Source organism: Nycticebus coucang, chromosome 3 (assembly GCF_027406575.1).
Source record: "Nycticebus coucang isolate mNycCou1 chromosome 3, mNycCou1.pri, whole genome shotgun sequence".
Classification (NCBI taxonomy): Eukaryota; Metazoa; Chordata; class Mammalia; order Primates; family Lorisidae; genus Nycticebus; species Nycticebus coucang.
Window position 1 is genome coordinate 37,838,623 of NC_069782.1, and position 19,990 is coordinate 37,858,612.

The following is a 19,990-nucleotide window of genomic DNA, read 5'->3' on the forward strand; positions in this document are numbered from 1 at the left end:
CTTGTGTACTACAGGATGTTAGGAATACTCCTAACTTGTCCTAGTTGTTTTCCTAAAATTGTGTATATGTTTTGAGAGATATCTTAATTAATTTAAATCAATAATTTTATCAAATGACTAGAAAAACAGAGTTCTACCATATTGTTCACATGGTGACAACTTAAGGCAATATATCAGTGTGAGATGGCAAAAATGACCGTAATTTTCTATACCTCTCTTTGTAAATCCCTTTGAAATGTGTCTTTACAGTCCTGTCCATCTAAAAGTGAAATATTTTTCTTTACATATTGAATCTAGGTTACCATGCGAATTGTTTATTTCAATAGAATTCCTCTTGAAACCTGAGACAGCATTTGAACAAGCTCAGACTATCTTGGTAGACTTTGAGAGACATATGGCTGCTATTCTTACTGCTCTATCTGACACAATGCCAACCATCACATAGATAAATGAGGGCATCTTAACACCTGCCTCTCTTTGCCAACCTGTGACTGGCTAGTATCGGATTACAAATGCATGAAAGAATCCAGCCAAATACAAAAGAAATTCTGTGCTGTAGCCCAAATTGCCAAACCACATAATTGTAAGTTAAATTGATGGTGGTTGCTTTAACCCACTAAAACAGCAGCTTTGTAGGGTAGTAACAGATAGTAATGGATAACTGATACACCACAAATTAATTTTCCTTTCATATCATTATTAACCTGTCCCAAGTATTTTGAGAAAGTTTCTCAGGTCAAAACTATCTTTTGAGAAAAATCTAGACTGAGTGTATATGTATCATGTGATCATTGATTGCGTCCTGGTTTGGAATAATCAGTTTCAAACAGCACGATTGAATTCCTGATTTAAAAAAAAACGGTGTGACTTTGGTGAAGTGTAGTAATAATTTTCTGGTTATTTAGGTATGTTTCTTAGACATGCAAACTGAAACATTAAGAAGGTTATACATATTTACTTTCGGATATGTCTCCAAAGTTGAGAGAAAGCTAATAAAAATATACACTACATAATTTTTAAATCTCTATGTCGTGTAGTTATTATACCAATTTACATAATATTCTGCATGTTTTAATTTTGTTTAAATGAAAGGATTTTTTATGAACACTTCCTTCCCTCCCTATTTCTATTGAATATAACATTCATTCACTGCTAATAAATTCTGAGCTACGTCCTGGGTTTTGAAATTTCCAAACTGGAACATAATCATAAGTCTGCGCTACCTGGATTCATGACCAAATGGTTTACCATAAAATGCCAAGACCTAGAGATTGAATAAAATGACACATTTAACTTTTTTTTGTCTCTGCTCATAAAATCTCAATGATATTATTATACAGCATATCAATTTCTTATATTCAAATGGCAGATGGAAGTATATTAAAAATATCTAAATCTGTTGCTTCTGCAGGTCTAATTTATGGTGTGTTTCCATTCTCCCAGTTCAAATAAATTATCTTCATAGTACAATCAGAGCTAATGGTCCATGGTCTCAATGCTTCTGAATCATAAAGTAACTACAAAAAATCTTAGCATGCATTAAATTTGGATTAAGGAATGTGATACAATGGGGAAAATATTTACCTCATACAATTACTCTGAAAATGAAATTAAGTATTAAATATTTATCCCAGGGATTTCAATATAAAATAAACCCCACACTAAGTAAAAATATTATTGTTAATATGCCTAATTCTATACTATGTGAAATTTAGACTCATTTTACAAAATATTCATTTAGAAAATACTTTGCAGAAATACTATTCAAGATTTTATTTTAAAAAAGTGAAGTAATAGAAAGCTTATGTATTCAAGAAAATTTACATAAACATCTCTACATGAGTATACTAAATAGAATGCAATTAATTTGGAAAGATGGGCTAGTAACATGCCACAAGGCTATTTTTTTTTTTTTTAATTTCAGGTTATTGTGAAGGTCCATAAAACCAGGTCATAATTTTTGAATTTGTTATGCAGAGTAGTTGTAGTTGTGTTCTTCACCCACAAGGTTGCCATACCCCCCATCTTGTGCCTTTTAAGTGAGAGCACACCAAACACCCCTCTCCCACTCCTGCTCCTTCATCCACTGCCAACTTGAATAGGATTAAAGTTTGCTCCTGTGTGTACATGTGTTTGATTATCTACAGGCTTCATAATAAAACTGAGTATGTTGGATATTTGTTCATTATTGTGATACTTCACTAAGAAGAATGTGTTTCAACTCCATCTAGGTTAATACAAAAGATGTAAAGTCACAGTTTTTTCTTTCAGCCAAATAGTAGTGCTCCATGGTGTATATATATATATATATATATATATATATATATATATATATATATATGCCACAGCTTGCTAATCCATTACTGAGTTGATGGGAATTTAGTTTTTTTCCACAAATTAGCGATTATAAATTCAGCTATGATAAACAGTCTAGTGCAAATATCCTTATGATAACATATTTTTTTCCTTTTGGGTAGATGCCCAATAATGGAGTTGCAGCATCAAATAGGAGGTATAATTTGAGTTCTTTGAGGATTCTCCATTCTTCCTTCCAGAAAGGTTGTATTAGTTTACAGTCTCATCAGCAATGTAAAAGTGTTCTCTTTTCTCCACATCCACACCAGTACCTGCAGCTTTGAAAATTGGAGATGTGGGCTATTCTCAGTGAGTATACTTGATATCTCATGGTAGTTTTGATTTGCATTTCTCTGATAATTAGGTATGATGACAATTTCTTTCAAATGTTTGTTAGCCATTCATTTGTCTTCCTCAGAGAGGTTCATTCATATCTCTTGCCCAGAGACAGATAGGATTGTTTACTCTTTTTGTTGATTAATTTGAGTTCTCTGTAGATTCTAGTTATCAACTCTTCGTCAGATTCATATGCTGCAAATGTCTTTCCTCATTCTGAATGTTGTCCTTTTGCTTTAGTTGTTATGCCCTTAGCTGGGCAGAAGCTGTTCAGTTTAATTGAGTCCCATTTGTTTATTTTGTTGTTACTGCAATTGCTGCTGACGTCTTATTCATAAAATCTTTCACAGCTATGATTTAACAATAAAAAAATAAAGCTAAGTCAGAATAGATTAAAGCAACAAAAAAAAAGGAAATTTTCTCACACTTTCTTTTAGAATTTTTATCATTTCATGTCTTAAGTTTAAATCTTTTGTCCATCTTGAGTCAATTTTTATAAGTGGTGAAACATGTGAGTACAGTTTCCATCATTTACATGTTGTTATCCAGTTCTCCCAGTACCATTTGTTGAATAGGATTCTTTTCCTCACTGTATGCTTTCGTTAGGTTTATCAAAGATCAGATGGTGAGTAGAGACTGGTTTCAGCTCTTGGTTTTCTATTCTCTTCCATATGTATGTGTCTCCACTATTGTGGCAATACCATGCTGTTTTGATCACTAAGGACTTGTAATATAAAGTCTGATCAAGTGATGCCTCTGACTTTTTTTTATTTCTAAAAATTGCTTTGACTATATAGGTTTTTTTCTGGATCCCTATGAAACAGAGAATTACTTTTTACAGTTCTTCAAAGTCTGATATTGGGATTTTAATGAATATTTCATAGAATCCATAGATTACTTGGGGCAGTATAGACATTTTAACAATGTTGATTCATCGCAGCCAAGAGCATGGTATGTTCTTCCATTTGTTGATGTCTAATGCTATTTCTTTTCTTAGGGTTTCATAATAATCTTTGTAGAAGTCCTTCTCTTCTTTTGTTAGGTATATTCCTAAGTATTACATTTTCTTTGAAACTAATGTGAAGGGAATTGTGTCTATGATTAGCTTCTCCACTTGGCTGTTATTGGCATATACAAAGGCTACTGATGTGGACATTGACTTTACATCCTGAGATGTTACTGTATTACTTGAATACAGTGGATCCCTTGAAGCTACTTACCAGTCTGGGCAAAAGGAAGCCCCCACCTGTGCCAAATATAGAAAGATATCAACAGTTTTTTGCATTAGGGATCAACTAATACCTTCTTTCCAAAGCCAAAGCTAGAAGGATCCCAGGACCTTGAGCTTGTGGCCTCCTTCAGCCAGACCTATGCCATGACCCCTCAGCCATACCAATATCTTGACCCAACAGCCCTCAGATAATACAAAAAAATAATGAAAATATATAAAAAAATTAAAAAATATTATTTTCTAAGATGAAGAAGAGAAGAAAGGGATATTTTAGCTGTTGTATGAGATTTTTATGTAGGAAAGATGAAAACAGTAGAAAAATCTACCAAAAGATATAAAAGTGAGAGAAATAAAAAAGAAGGAAACAATACAAAAGGCTAAAAAATTGTAACCAAAATGGAGGAGTCTTTGCTATTGAAAAAAGTAAAAGTGAAAAAATAAGTACACAACCAACCAACCAAACAACAACAAAAGAGAAAAAAATAAGGAACAAATTGTAAAATGAAGCAAAAATTATTTAATTATTTATATGTGTGTGTGTATGTATGTGTTATATATATGTATATGTACAATATATTGCCTAGACATCAGGGTGGCACTGTGTGCTAGGAGATGGAGAATACAGGCTGGATTTTCGGTGTATGATGGTCAGAAGCCCTTCTCTAACTGTCTAAAGGAGGCCAGATCTCATCTTCCTGACTTCTTTGCTCTCAATCCCTTTTACAGTATTCAGTCCCCATGGGACTCGGGTCCCAAAGCTCTCGCCAGACTTTCAGGAGTGCCATCAGATGGTGTCCACTTTAAACAAAGCGGCTCTCCTGGGGGGTGTAAGAACCACTTAGTTCACTCCAAGGATGGCGGCTTGAGCTCAGAAGGCATGCTGGAGCTGGCCATGCATCTGGACTCTGCAAACTATTCTTCCTGTGCATAGTCTTCTCACAATGGTGGTGCCCCGCTATTAGCCAAGCTGATTAGAGAGCCACCTCACCCAATATTCAAACCTGGGTGCTGGATGCTGTGCAAGTCTACTCTCTTCTCCAGCAAGAAGCCCAGTATAAAATCAAATTACCACAGTCCAGCCCTGTCCAGCATTTCATGGGAGAGCTGACAAATCAGTGGGCCTCTGCCTGTACCAAGCATCTGCCTTCCATGTTGGTTTTCCCCAGATCCAAACTTTTTTGTTGGATTCTGAAGTCTCCTGCTGCTTCACTGTGTCCTGGAGTGATGTTTCTGTGCAGATTCCCCCAGCCAGAGGTGGCTGGCATCCACTTTCCTCTATGTCACGACTAGTAGCCAGCAAGGAGATGTCTCTAGTCCCATCTGCACAGTTTATTTTTGAGACCAGATTTCTCCATACCTCTACTCTAAGGTGTTTCTTATACACCTCATTTTCCTTACCCACTTCCTTACTTACCTGCCTCTGCCCTAAAATATACTTTCTGTCCAGTCATTCTTTGGCCACATCATAGTCCTTCTGATTCTCTGAAGTGTTCTATACTGTGCACAGGTATTGAAAACCCAGATGGAATAGAGGGTTTTCAAGGTCCAAAAAATAGTTTATTTTTTTATTTGTGAAATTAAATGGTTAGACGAAGTGATTTTCTTTTTATTGTTGGGGATTCATTGAGGGTACAATAAGCCAGGTTACACTGATTGCGATTGTTAGGTAAAGTCCCTCTTGCAATCATGTCTTGCCCCCATAAAGTGATTTTTAAGATGTGCCCTGCTTTAAGATTACTTAGTATCCAGAAATTAAGAAGCGGCTGTGGAAAATAGAATAATCTTGAATGTTCATCAAAAGACTTTAAGACAAGACTGTGTTATGGTCCATGATTTCACTTCCAGAAATATAATTGCCAATGTTCTTTCATCTATGCAAGTTTCATGTTCCTAGGCTTATTGGGGTTGCTGGGAGGCTTCATTCGTTTCCATCCTCGTGGATTTTACATTTCTTAGTTTTTGTGTATCTCTAAACTTTCATAATGACCCACATAACAAAGAATTGGATATAAAATTTGGCTTTTCTCTTTGATATATGTGTTACATTAGTAGAGTTAGATTTTGTGCCTTATCAATAAAATCATATAACACCATACAATAATTTTTGTTTTTATGTTTTTTTTTTCACTTGTTTGGGATTATTTTAAGGATTGAATAAACTTCCAAATTTGTGGAAGCTATTTGTAAAACAGATAATGTCAAACAAATATTACTATTATGGTATCTAAGGTGCAAGTCAAAGTAGGAGAAAATTATGTGGGTAACAAAGAACCCATGAACTCAGGATATTCACCAGTGTGATTGGCATATGTCTGAGAAAGAGGGCCTCAAAAGTATTCCATGTTGTCAAAGGCCTTGAATTCAAAGATACAGAGTTTTTTGTAGGGAGCAAAAATTGGTTCAGGGAAGATATAATCAGAAAAAGCATAAAGTTGTTACCTTATTGTAATAAACATAGTAAGGTTGTTTGAGTAAAGTCAAAAACACTTATAATGAAATGGCAGATGTAGAATTCTTCAGCATAGGCAGAAATTGTATGTAAAAGAATTACAAATTTAACTAAAATTTTCTGTTTTCTGACCCAATGGATAGCCTTTATTTCTGTCCATATAAAGATGTGCAGAACTTGCTGTAGCTAAAAGCAAGAGAAGATATTCAAAGATAAAAGGAAAATTTTATGAGATTGAGACACAGGAAGAGAGCATGCATTTAGTAAAGTGATACAATAGAGAATGATCTTTGAGAATCACTCAGACTGATGAATGGTATAAATGTTGCTTGAATCCTATGTCATAACCAGAAAATCATATACTTCCCTGAGTCATGTGAAACTTGAATAAAAACCTGTGCATTGCCACACTTACAGTAATTACTTCATGATTTTATAGTATTGGAAAATAAAAGTATGTACAACAAATTAACCTGTTAAGTTTTTTGCATCTAACATTAGCTAGTACATGTTGTGACCGCATAAATGATCACGTGAGACACGGATTGACAGTACACACTGCAAGAGGTGAGGCTAACCATAGGTGCAGGATAGCACTGAGCACTTCTCGCAGAGTCCCTTTATTGAGAAGATACATAATTGGTGGAAAGATTACTAAGCAAAGACATGCAGGGGCTGCATGCTCAGGAAAATGATCTCATAGGTGCCAACAGAGTATAAATGATCTTCAAGGGTGGTAAGGAAATGATTTCTAAAATACTAAATGCAATTTTTCTCCACTAATCCTTTAAGGAGCTGACATAAAATGCTTAATGTTTAACAATAGCTTTACTACTGTAGGATTGAACTTTGCTCTTCCAGGATTACTGAGTTACTTGGTAGCTTCCCATCCAAGTCACAAGAGATTTCCAGGCTTACCAGTCACAAGGAGAATGTCTTGTTCTCAGAAATTCCTCAGATAAGTTATGATATTGGTGACTGTTGTAGTAAGTATGATGTTTAATCCTCTATATGCCCCTTTTCTGTTTTTAAAAACTGACTTGCATAGGGTTAGGGAGAAAACTGCATTTGTCTGTTTCAAATGTCATTCTCTCTCGGTGGCTCTTCTTTGTGCTATACAAAGAAATAAAGGGACACAAATGATAAGCAGAAGGATTATACCAGTAGCACTTGAGAAGATTTTCATAAAAGAAAAAGGTGAAATATTAGCAATACTATCAGAAATACTTTGCAAAATTTCATCTCCTGTAATAGATTGTAATTGTTTAGCAAAAGTATCAGAAATATGTTGCTGTGAATCAATAATTTTGGCAGTGATGTCTGTTTGAGATAAAAGGTGTTGTGTCACCTTATCCCAGCTGAAATGAGAATTATTCCAAGTTACAGAAGTAACACAAAAAGGAGAAATATCAATCACACGTAATCTGATTTGTCTTTGTAAACTAAGTAATCGATCACCTAGTAGAAATAAAACTTCCTCTAAATCAGTTAATTTATTATTGATTTTGGAATCTATTCTTCATTGTGCAGTCCACAATCTTTCTGGGTCTTTATGCCAGCTTTGAACAAAATCAACCATTTATATGCTTTGATGAAGGGCCACTCCAGCAGTAGCTACAGTGGCTGTTACTGCAATAATACCTATAATAATGGATATTATGAGTCCAATCATTCTTTTAGTTCTTTTCTTTAAAGTTTCTATTATACATTGAAGAAACAATACTGACAGAGAATCTTGCTGGGGCAGTTCATCTGAACAGGCAGCCAAATACCTATATGAGCTCTTAAAACATAAATGCTTTCAAGATTGTGATTAAAAGGAATTAAAACAGGTAAATAAAGTACAATTTGAACAAGTAACAATAGAGTCTTTTGGATGTCACTGAACAGATCCTTTTAGTAATAGATATGGAAGTCTCACATAGGCTCTGATAAAATGGGACTCATTACGAGTGAAAGTTAAGATGGTGTTGTTATTATTATCAACAGAAATATTACCTCTCCAAGCAAATAATGGTGAAAAAGCTAAAAAAAGTTTCCAAAGGTGATATTGTGTCACTCCATGCAGCATAGGCATAGGTGGAGACATACCTCCCTTATGACAAATGATAGAGGAATGTTCAGCTGTGGTTGTGATTGTGTTGTTTTTTCAATGCCAGCATAACTCACTACCAATGTTTATCTTGGGCTGACCTCTGGGGTCCCCAGTCAGTGATGCTTCCATAGGAAGTATTAACTAGTACCTGAGGTTTTTCTCCTCTGCAAATAGTTCCTTGCACCCATTCAGACAACTGAGTAGCAACAGGCAGTGTGCAGATAGGTAGGTCAGGTGGAGGAATGATATTATTTATAATTGCAGAGCCATGCCAAGCTGAAGTCTGGAGGAATAGTATAGTTTTAATATGCTCCAATAATATTCTGCTTCTGTAGTTCCTTCATTACCCAAATTTTTAAAATTAAGAGTAAATAAGGCTTTTGTAAGATTGTATCTGGGACTATTGTTAATAGGAAGTATATCATCATTTTCTCCCCCTTTCTGTTTTAAAAGCATGGTTTTGAGGGTTCTATGTTTATGTTCAATAATGGCTTGTTCTTGTGAATTATAAGGGATGCCATGAGAGATATGTACTTTCCAAAATGAAAGGGAAGAATGTAGTTTCTGAGATGAATGTGAAGAGGCATTGTCATTTTTTATAGAGTGAATTAAATCCATAATATTGAAGCATTCTAATAAATGTTGAATTACATGGTGAGCATTTTCTCCAGGTAGGGCTGAAGCACAGGAGCAGTGAGAATATGTATCAACAGTGTGGTGTACATAGTTTAATTTACCAGAAGAAGGAAGAATGGTTACATCCATCTGCCAAATTTGGTTAGCTGTTTCCCCTCTGGGATTTGTTCCTTCAGAAAAAGGTGATGATTGTATTTTTGAACAGGATGGACAAGTGGATAGAATGTGTTGAGATTGAACTTTTGTAAGATTGAAATTTTTACGAAGTAATTTTGCATTTGCATGTGTATAAGAATGAAAAGTTGGTGCCTCTAGAACGGTGGCAATAAGAGCTTGATCCATGTGAGAATTTAGTGAGGTCATTGGACCTGGTAAATTAGTGTGTGCCCTAATGTGTGTGATGTAGAAGGAATGAATGCAGTGTCGAAGTAGGTTTTGAATAGAGAAAAAAAGAGAAGAAATTTCATCTGTAGAAGTAATAGTGGCTGTCTCTAAATGCTTAATAGCAAAACAAGAAAATTGAGAGTCACTGACGATGTTCATAGAATAGTGAAAATCTTAGAGTAAAATTAAGGTAGCATACATTTCATTCTTTTGGACAGAATTATAAGGACTTTGAACAATTTTTGAATTAGAGCCATCAATATATCCAGCCTTGCCATTTTTGGTAGTTATCTATATAAAAGGTAATGGCATCCATGATTGGGGAATCTTTCACAACAAGCTTAGAAGTAAGCTTTAAAAATTGAAATCTTTTATCAGTGGGATAGATATTAGTAGTGAGGCTGACAAAGGAAGCAAAAACTACTTGCCAGGGCAGAGATAGTTGAAAATTAAGCTGAATTTGTTTAAAAGGAACAATAATGAAACTTGGACCATACCAAATAAGTTGTCTAATTCTATTTCTGCCTTTTGCAACTAATTCACAAACTTTGTCTAGATATTTTTGCAATTTTTGTGTGGTTTTATTAGATAGAAATAACCATTCAAGAAGAGCTTCTTCTTCTTTTTTTTTTATTGGGGATTCATTGAGGGTACAATAAGCCAGGTTACACTGATTGCAATTGTTAGGTAAAGTCCCTCTTGCAATCATGTCTTGCCCCCATAAAGTGTGACACACACCAAGGCCCCACCCCCCTCCCTCTGTCCCTCTTTCTGCTTCCCCCCATAACCTTAATTGTCATTAATTGTCCTCATATCAAAATTGAGTACATAGGATTCATATTCTCCATTCTTATGATGCTTTACTAAGAATAATGTCTTCCATTTCCATCCAGGTTAATACAAAGGATGTAAAGTCTCCATTTTTTTTAATGGCTGAATAGTATTCCATGGTATACATATACCACAGCTTGTTAATCCATTCCTGGGTTGGTGGGCATTTAGGCTGTTTCCACATTTTGGCAATTGTAAATTGAGTGTTCATCATCTCTATATATTAGAGAAATGCAAATCAAAACAACCCTGAGATATCATCTAACCCCAGTGAGAATGGCCCACATCACAAAATCTCAAAACTGCAGATGCTGGCGTGGATATGGAGAGAAGGGAACACTTTCACACTGCTGGTGGGACTGCAGACTAGTACAACCTTTCTGGAAGGAAGTATGAAGAAACCTCAAAGCACTCAAGCTAGACCTCCCATTTGATCCTGCAATCCCATTACTGGGCATCTACCCAGAAGGAAAAAAATCCTTTTATCATAAGGACACTTGTACTAGACTGTTTATTGAAGAGCTTCTTCTTGATAAATAACTCCTGTGGGTGAATGAGAAGTTGCAATAATGATTAAATGAATGGGAAATCTGATATCAACATGATCCAATTCTTTGGTAGCAAACTCCTTTACAATTAACTGTTACGCCTTCCTTGCTTCTGGTGTGAGTGAAGGAGGACTATTTAAGTCTGCAGGGCCTTCTAGAATTTTAAAGAGATGAGTTAAAGCCTAAGTGGGGATTCCTAATGTGGATCATAGCCAATTAATATGATCCAACAGTTTTTTAAAATCATTCAAAGTGGAAAGAGAATCTAGTCTAATATTGACATGTTGAGGAAATATTTTTTTTCTGTTAGTTTGTATCCTAAAAGGTATAGGGCCACAAATGCCTGTTTTTAGCCATTTCACTCCCATGTTAGGAAATAGTAAAACATTATCACAGGCTGTAAGATCTAAAGCAGCTTCCTGGGATGGCATGTAAAAGGGATTGGATGGGTTTAAGTTGCTGGTCAGTGAGTACATCCCCATACCTGTATTGTTTGTCTGAGGGCCCCGGGTTGGATCCGACTGATAGTTTCCCTGCTGGAGGGGCATCCCATCCTTATCAAATTTTCCCTTGGGCTATCTAAAAATGCCTGTAGAAATATTTAGCCTTTCATTTCTATCCATGGTTCTTCAACAAAATAAATAAAAGTTAAATTCCATGGGTGGTACCTGTGGCTCAAAGGAGTAGGACGCCAGCCCCATGTGCCGGAGGTGGTGGGTTCAAACCCAGCCCCAGCCAAAAACTGCAAAAGAAAAAAAAAAAAAAGAGTTAGATTCCAATCATTGCCTGTGAAATGTTACTTAATAAGGCTTTTCCCTCCACACACACTTATGGATTGCTAAAATTTATTTTTTTTAATTATTGTTGACTCATATTGGTTTCTCAATGTAAACCTTGTAGCCTATACACACACGTGTGCAGGTAAAATTGCATGTGCAAACATTTTCAATATTTCTTTCTACTTAATTTGGTTTATGATACAAGTGTGATTTATTAGATGACCATAATCTAGTCAATTTAATATTAATTAGAGCCTCAGGCTTTTAAATAATATATCAGGAGATATAGGGTATGCCTGGTGTGGGTTTTGCCCAAGGGCCGTCACTGATTCTCACAGAGCTCTCTTCTTTTCAGTCTCCCCCTCCCTTGCCCTTTTCTAGCCTATTGACACAGTCTGTACGTTTTAGGGGCACTCTTCCCTCAGGGGCTTTGCATTTTCTCTTTTCATGTTTTCTCCTCTAGATGTACATGTGAGTTTTTCTCCCAGGGTTCTTAAGTTTGTCTTCAATTAGCATTTTATTAGTAAATCCTTCCCTGGACCAACTATAGGATACAATAGCAAATTTTTTTCCAGTCAACAGTGCTTCCCAACATCTGGTGTTTTATCAGTGTATTTGTTTATGGCCATTCTTCCCCCAAGGAAGACCTCTTTATATCCTTTTCTATAACACTTGCTTTCAACTGGGCTTCTGGCCTTTTTGGTTGCTCTTAGATTCTATCAGAATTCCACAATGCTCTAGGGAGAAAAAAATCTTCCCTGCCAATTTCTGAGTCCTTTGGGGGCCAGGTATTCTGTAAATGTCTCGTAAGAGTCTTTTAACCATAAATTTCATAAACAACTGTCAAACCCACTGTGTTCCAGTGCCTTCCCTCATGTGTCTGTGCCACTCTCAGAAATCACGTTCCAGAAATACCATGACTTCCTACACCATCATGTAGACTCTCTCATCTTTAATCATCCTCTACAAACTCATATCTCATATATGTGTGGGGAGAAAACATAATTTGTAAGTAACTATTCTTCACCCTGTGATCTGAAATATTTGTGTGCTTTTCTTTGTATTTGACAATCAGTGAATAGATCTTCAGATCCTACTTTTAGTCTATTTCTCTGGCTTTGAGTATTATGGATACCATTTGTGTCATTAATGTAAAATAGTGTAGTTCCCAGTGATTTTTGTCACATGCCACTAAGAGTACTATATAATACAGAAGTATAAGTCATTAAAAGTTAGTTTCTATTGATTACATTAAACTTGAAATCATTTAAACAAGTTAGGAGTGCTTCCTCATGGTTTTTACTGACTTAATTGTGGTTTTCAAAAGCAACCTCGAGGGTCCGTTAATAACTAGTCATAACTTCCATGTGTGTGTAATTTGGTATAAACTATATATGCTTTGATGCATTCATCAGTAAATTGTAGGGGTTTGGGGTGGTATCTACTTACCCAAGATTCTTCAAAGAATAATTAAGATAAATGTTTAAAGCTTTTAGTATGGTGCATGACACATGATAAATGTGCAATGAATTTCAGTTATTATTAATTTCTGAAAAACAATCCAGTCTTTTGAAATTCTTATTTCTTTTTCGGTAGTACCACTCATCACTGGTGTGCTCTTTAAAAGGATACCGAGTCAGATGCCCATTTTTATTGATTTTCTTGCCCCTCAACATAAACAAGCACACAGTAGTATGTATCTAAAGTTGACTTTGATAAACAAGAATTATAAGATGTACCTTTAAAATCAAATTTCTAGACATACACAGGCAAGAAAGCTGCTAAATTAAGAGATAACAATGCATATAAAGGTCTGTGTGCCATTTTAATGTCACACTGAGTTAATGTCTTTCCCTCAAAATGCATTGCTTCTTTGAAAGATTTGTGCATAAATTGATCATCCAATTAAAATCTAGCCTCTTTATGTCCGTGTGTGTGTGTTTCATAAGAATACTTAAGTGGCTGGTGAAAACTTATAAAATACATAATTAAAATTCATATTCCGGAAAACAATTCTACCTCTTAATCTGGAAAACAATTCTACCTCTTAAACTGGCAGGAAAAGCAGAGGGAGAAGGCAACTTTGACTTATTTTATGTGATTGGGGCGTACAGTGCAGTGGTGAGTTTATTGCATGTCATATATTCTTGAATTACCATAGGTCAGAAATATAAATATGTTAGTCACAACCACATAGAAGGTCTAATATAAAAATTTGTGCAGGCATTGTGGGCATTATTGTCACTGAAGAATATCAAAAGAAAGCCGGAGTCATCTTTTTAAAATTAGTCCTGTGTAAACATCAGAAGAGAGTAGTTAAGCATCACCAAACAACAGTTTTCAGAGAATAGTACTCCAGACATCCTACTAAAATCTTTTAGTGTGAACATCATCGAAATAAAATAGTTAGTGGGAGTACTGTCATTGCCTCCCCTCTGAGCTAACGCGACCTATTTCAGAACTGCAGCAGATGTGTGTATGCCAGGAGGGGAGATGGCATCTGCACCGTATAGCAGTGTATATTTTCCTTTGAAATCCTGAGTGTGGTCTTATTCTGACTCTGTTATGTTTTCGTGTTGTGGCACTATGTCAACACGAGAGTACAATATTTGGAAAGCTATTGTTTCTACAGCTTGCACTGATTTATGCCTTGTTCTGTCTGAAGGCCTTTGTGGTAGCTCGAACTTGAATGTCATATGTATGTAACAATGTTCTGGAGGTTTGTGTCTCCTGATTTTTAGGCATATGCTATTAGATCTTTGAAGATTGTTTTGTTAATTGGACTTGGATTATGATTTTATAAAAAGAAATTTCAAGAGACTTAAATAAATTAAGGGGATTCCATTTATTTTTTTATTTTTTCATTTTTTTCTTGGTACATTAGTGCAATCAAGGGGTACAATGTAGGGGGATTCCATTTAAATCTGCAGGCATGAATGCATCAAACCTTCCCAAGACTGTCAAAGTAATAAGGTAGTGTAAGAAAATATGGAAAACTTCTCTTTATGTATTCTTTGAGGCAGAATTTAATGAGACACATGATTTTAAAAACTATGTTCATTCTAAAACCTAAATTAACTTCCCTGTAATATTAATTTTATTTCCTTTTAACATAGAAAATTCTTCTTTTTCTTAAGGATGGCTACAAAAATTCACGAGCAATTCCTTTTGGTAGCAAAGATAACTCCTGTTCTAAAAGAATTAAATGTTTTGACGCTACCAAGGATGAAGTTCTCAATTTCCAAGAATTAAAATATTTTGAAGCTACCAAGGATAAAGTTCTCAATTTCCAAGGGCTCATATTTTGCATAACTTATTAGTGTAAATGTTACACCCTTTCAAAAATCACTCATGGATTCAGGAGTAAAATCAATCAGTCATTTCTCTGTGGTAATTGACTTTGTTTAAAAATCATTTCTATGAACAAAGAGTGTCACTCTGTAATTACCAATTCCTGTCTTACAAAGATACCAACTCAACAAACTGTATGGTCCTACCCAGGGAGTTGTGCAGGCACAAAACCAAGAAAGCACTTTTCTTATTCAAGTAAATTATCAGTTTTCAAAGTAATATTTAAAGCTAAAATATTTAAAATATTTTATCTCTCTGATTATTTTTTAATATCCAATCAATTATTGTTTCAAAAGCACATATCTCTCTATGCTAGGTTTAAAGAAGGTAATTATAAATACATACTCATTGAATAAAACCAGGTGCAGATGTGGCTGGTGAACTAAGATGAAATATTGCATTACAGGCAATTTGCTATGGTTTCATCATATACTGTACAAAGTATTACACTCAAAATACTGTATTGCCTTCCAGTTTATTTATATTTAATTGGGGTAAATAGAATTGGTGAAAAAGTTATATTATTTTATGGTTTTGAGGGAGAGTTGTAGGAGATCAAGTGTCAACAAACAGCACAGTTAATACATGGATTTTGTTCTAATTATCAATATATTGCAAATTCAGTTCTGTTTTTATATAGTAACTGAGCATGTTAGCATTTTAATTCATTAAAATTTTTACAAAGAATTGATTGTCTGTATTAGTGAGTAAATACGTGGTATGTATGAAATCATAGTATAAAAATAATTACTACTACATATTTTAAAGTATTCCAAATAATGTTAAAAATTCTTAAAATTAAAAATGGTTTGTCTAATATTCACTATTGGTGAATATTAAAATTTTAAAGTTTTACAAATCTGTATTATATATTGAGTATCTCCAAAGGACAAGTCATTTAATACATTCCATGTATTTGTTCCTTTTTCTTACACAAGGTCAGGGAGAAAATCATGGCTTGTGTATTAAAATGGTGAATTGTAAGAGTAGAGGATTTGAACTTAAAGATTTATTGAACTAAGACAGAGGAAAGCAGAAGCCATAATACATCACTCTTAAAATAACAATTAAAACATGAGGTTTATAAATCCATACAAGCCTTACAAATAAATCTGTGTTAAAGCATTCCCACCATAAAAGGCACAATGTCTTTAATAAAACCCAATCTTCTGTAAATGAGGGATCAGAACAATAAAACAAGTTTTAAATTACTTTTACTCTATAATCCTTTGGTCCTAATCTTTTGTTAATGCCTTCCACAAAAGTTGAGTATAGCTTGTGCCTACATTTTAAAACAATGAAGTTTAATTTCTATGTTCTTTCCTTTACCGGTTTTAAGCCTCTATTCTCCTGACAAACAAATGAATCTCCTTGTGCTACACTCTCTTTAACTAATGAATTTGTTTTGTATGAAATACTTTTCCAGTGCATAAGATTTTTTTTTCTTTTTTGCAAATAGTAAAGGTTTGGGACATATGAAAAGAAACATAGTTTGATTAAGAGATTTTTGTGTCTTTTTCAATATTTTTAAGAAATTAAAAATTTTCTACAATAAACATATATTGCTTTAATGATTAAAATGAACCAGATTTTAAATGGAAGTTTAAAAATAATTCTAATATAATATTGAATTCTGACTATAACAAATGGTTCTGTGTGACTCAAGAAAGAAATTTACTTTCTGTTCTGAACTTTATTAAATGCATGGACTGTGAACCTTGAACCTTGATTTTTCAACAAAAAATGTGTGAATTGTCCTATATGATCATATATACCTTCTATTTGGAAATATTTTTATGTAAATCATAATTTCATACTTATACTAATAAGTGATGCAAAATATGATAAATACTGAGTATAGAACATTTACCTTTGGCCAAGGACTTTAATGTGAGGATTTTTTTTTTTTTTGGACTATTCATTACTCCAAACTCAACCTGTCTGTGAAGTCTGTCTTTGGTAGACAACTAACAACGCAATATTAATAAGCAATTTGAAAAAAGCAAACTATTAATGGCTTAAAGAGCAGTTTTCATCATTCTTCGATCCTGATGTATATATTTCCCCACAATCTTTTTTTCCTTCTGTTGGTCATGTGTATGACACTGCAGGTACTAACAAGTGGTAATATTGATACAGGATTGACAGGAAGCCCCCCATTCTCTAGGCCCAGGTGAGCTCTGAGGTCAGACCCCCATTTCCAGGCACAAGCAGACTGCCTTTTCGGGACACACCCTCTGGGTTCTGAAAAGATCATGAACAAAGCAGCCTGTGATGGTTTTGGGGGTGGTTCCACCTTGGGTAGGAGCACACACCCTAATCCCTTCTCAGGGACAAAGACTGTAAAGGACCGGATAACCTTGCCCTAGTGGAGGAGGAACTACATTTCTTCATTTGTTAAAGCACTCACTAACTTTGAAGAGATGTTTTCCCATCTACCAACTGCTGACCACGTTAATCCTCCATACCTAAGACCGCTAGATAAAAGAGTCCATGTGGAGACTCCAGAGGCAGTTCTTCAGTTCTTTCCCCTTCCAGAACCTGTGGTGCTTTTCTGTATTCCTTTCTAACTTCTATTAAAAGTCCTATCTTACCACTGATCTGTGGTCCGTGGCTTCATTCTTCGAATCCCCGAGCCCAAGGACCTACTGAAGAAGGAAATTCTGGAATCAATATCTTTATATGTAAAATCCAATTATTTATTTATTTATTATTAAATCATAGCTGTGTACATTAATGCGATCATGGGGCACCATACACTGGTTTCATAGACCGTTTGACACATTTTCTTCACACTGGTTAACATAGCCTTCCTGGCATTTTCTTAGTTATTGTGCTAAGATATTTATATTCTACATTTACTAAGTTTCACATATACCCTTGTAAGATGCACCGCAGGTGTAATCCCACCAATCACCCTCCCTCCGCCCACTTCCCCCTTCTCTCCTCTCCCTCTCCCCCTTCCCCATATTCTTAGGTTATAACTGGGTTATGGCTTTCATGTGAAAGCCATAAATTAGTTTCATAGTAGGGCTGAGTACATTGGATACTTTTTCTTCCATTCTTGAGATACTTTACTAAGAAGAATATGTTCCAGCTCCATCCATGTAAACATGAAAGAGGTAAAGTCTCCATCTTTCTTTAAGTCTGCATAATATTCCATGGTGTACATATACCACAATTTATTAATCCATTTGTGGATGGATGGGCACTTGGGCTCCAATTTTATAAATAAAATATCTTTTATAAATTGAGGATGAGATAGTTATACTAACTACAACTTTCTAAACATGTTCTGTTAAGGACATAACTGGCTACCCATGATGCTGGGAAGATGATTATGAGAAAGGGAACAAAGAGGTATGAACTGAGTTTCATTGGCTGAGGCAACCTGTGTCAGCAGACATCCAGGTGCTCAAGGGTGTATTTATTTAAAAATTTGTAATAAAAAAGTGATCATAAAATTTGTTTAGGCAACTGGATTGTTGAATAGTAAAAACACACTCTTTTATAACTGTTTTATACCCTTCTTTAAGAAATGCCCCCAAATTTCAACACTGGACAATTTTTTGTTTATTTGTTTCTTTTTAGACACAAGATCCACCTATATTGTCCAAACTGAACTCCCTCTTCCCATCTCAGGCTCAGTGAATCCTCCTCCCTGAGGTTTCTGAGCTGCTGGGATGACAGACCAGAGCCACCATGCTCAGCACATTTGATTTTAAAAGTTGAAAAATTTAGAAGAAATTATTTTATAAAATATAGCATCATATAATTCATTTTCTCTCCTGCATTTTAAAACATATACCAATTCATCTATCATTAGAGGAAGGATTACTAGTTGCCAAATGGGGAACAGAAAGGGAGGTGGCTGTGGTAACAGGATAGTAGCATGAGATACGTTTACTGATAGGACTGCTCTGTGTCTGGCCTGTGGTAGTAATACCAAAAACTACACATGGCAATAAATGTATGTAATTTCACACTCACATTCAAACAAATGCACTTAAGATTAGGGAACTCGAAGTTTTGTAGCTCTCATCTATGTCCATTTCTTTGTGATATTTTTGTACAAGTTATTAAGGGTAACATTGGGGAAGTGGATCTAGGGTGTAAGGGACTATCTGCATTGTTTACTAAACTGGGTGTGAGTCTACAATTGTCTCAACATATTTTTTAAGAAATATAATGAAATACTATGTGTCACCTAAATTTATATAAACTAAAGATGGGAAGTGTGCTGAGTTAATTACATTTTTATCCAGTCCCCTTCTGCTGTCCTCTGTTCTCATTCTATTTTCCTCACATGTCAAGTTTACACCTAACGTGCAGGGGATTGCTAGAAAATAATTTTATGGTATTAAAACAATAGAAAAGTCATAACTAAATCCTTCATTACACACTCAAATGATGGACTATTACTTATTAATAAAAGCAATCATATGTTATTTAAATTTTAGAGGTCAAGATTTATAAACTGATAGCCAAGCGTGTCAGTTTTTATTGAGAAAATTAAAAATAATATTTTGCTTTTAAACACAAACCTAAAGTTACAGAGTCTTTAATGTCATTTTCAATATTTTCTAAATCTATCAAAAGTTTCAAATAAAAAAACTTCATATAATTTAACTAGCTATTTTTAATACCTTTTTCTCTATTATAGTTGGGATGTTGACTATGCTATAAATCTACTTCCCTGCTACTAAGTAAATGCTAATGTTCTATGAATGAACACTGTTGTGGTATATTGTCCTGAAAAAGCTTAAGTTATAAGCTTTAAGTAAATCACACAGATTGAAATAGTGGCATCAACCGTGCTAGAATGATTTTAATATACCTGAAGTTGTCTTTATGTTTATCTCATTATGCTGTGTCATAACCCCTAATATAAAAGTTCTGGAACTGTGATACAGTCATACTTCTGAAACCTCAAGGTTCTTTTAAAACAGAGCGAGTTCCAGGTGTGGATCAGAACATGAAATTCGATCACTTTTT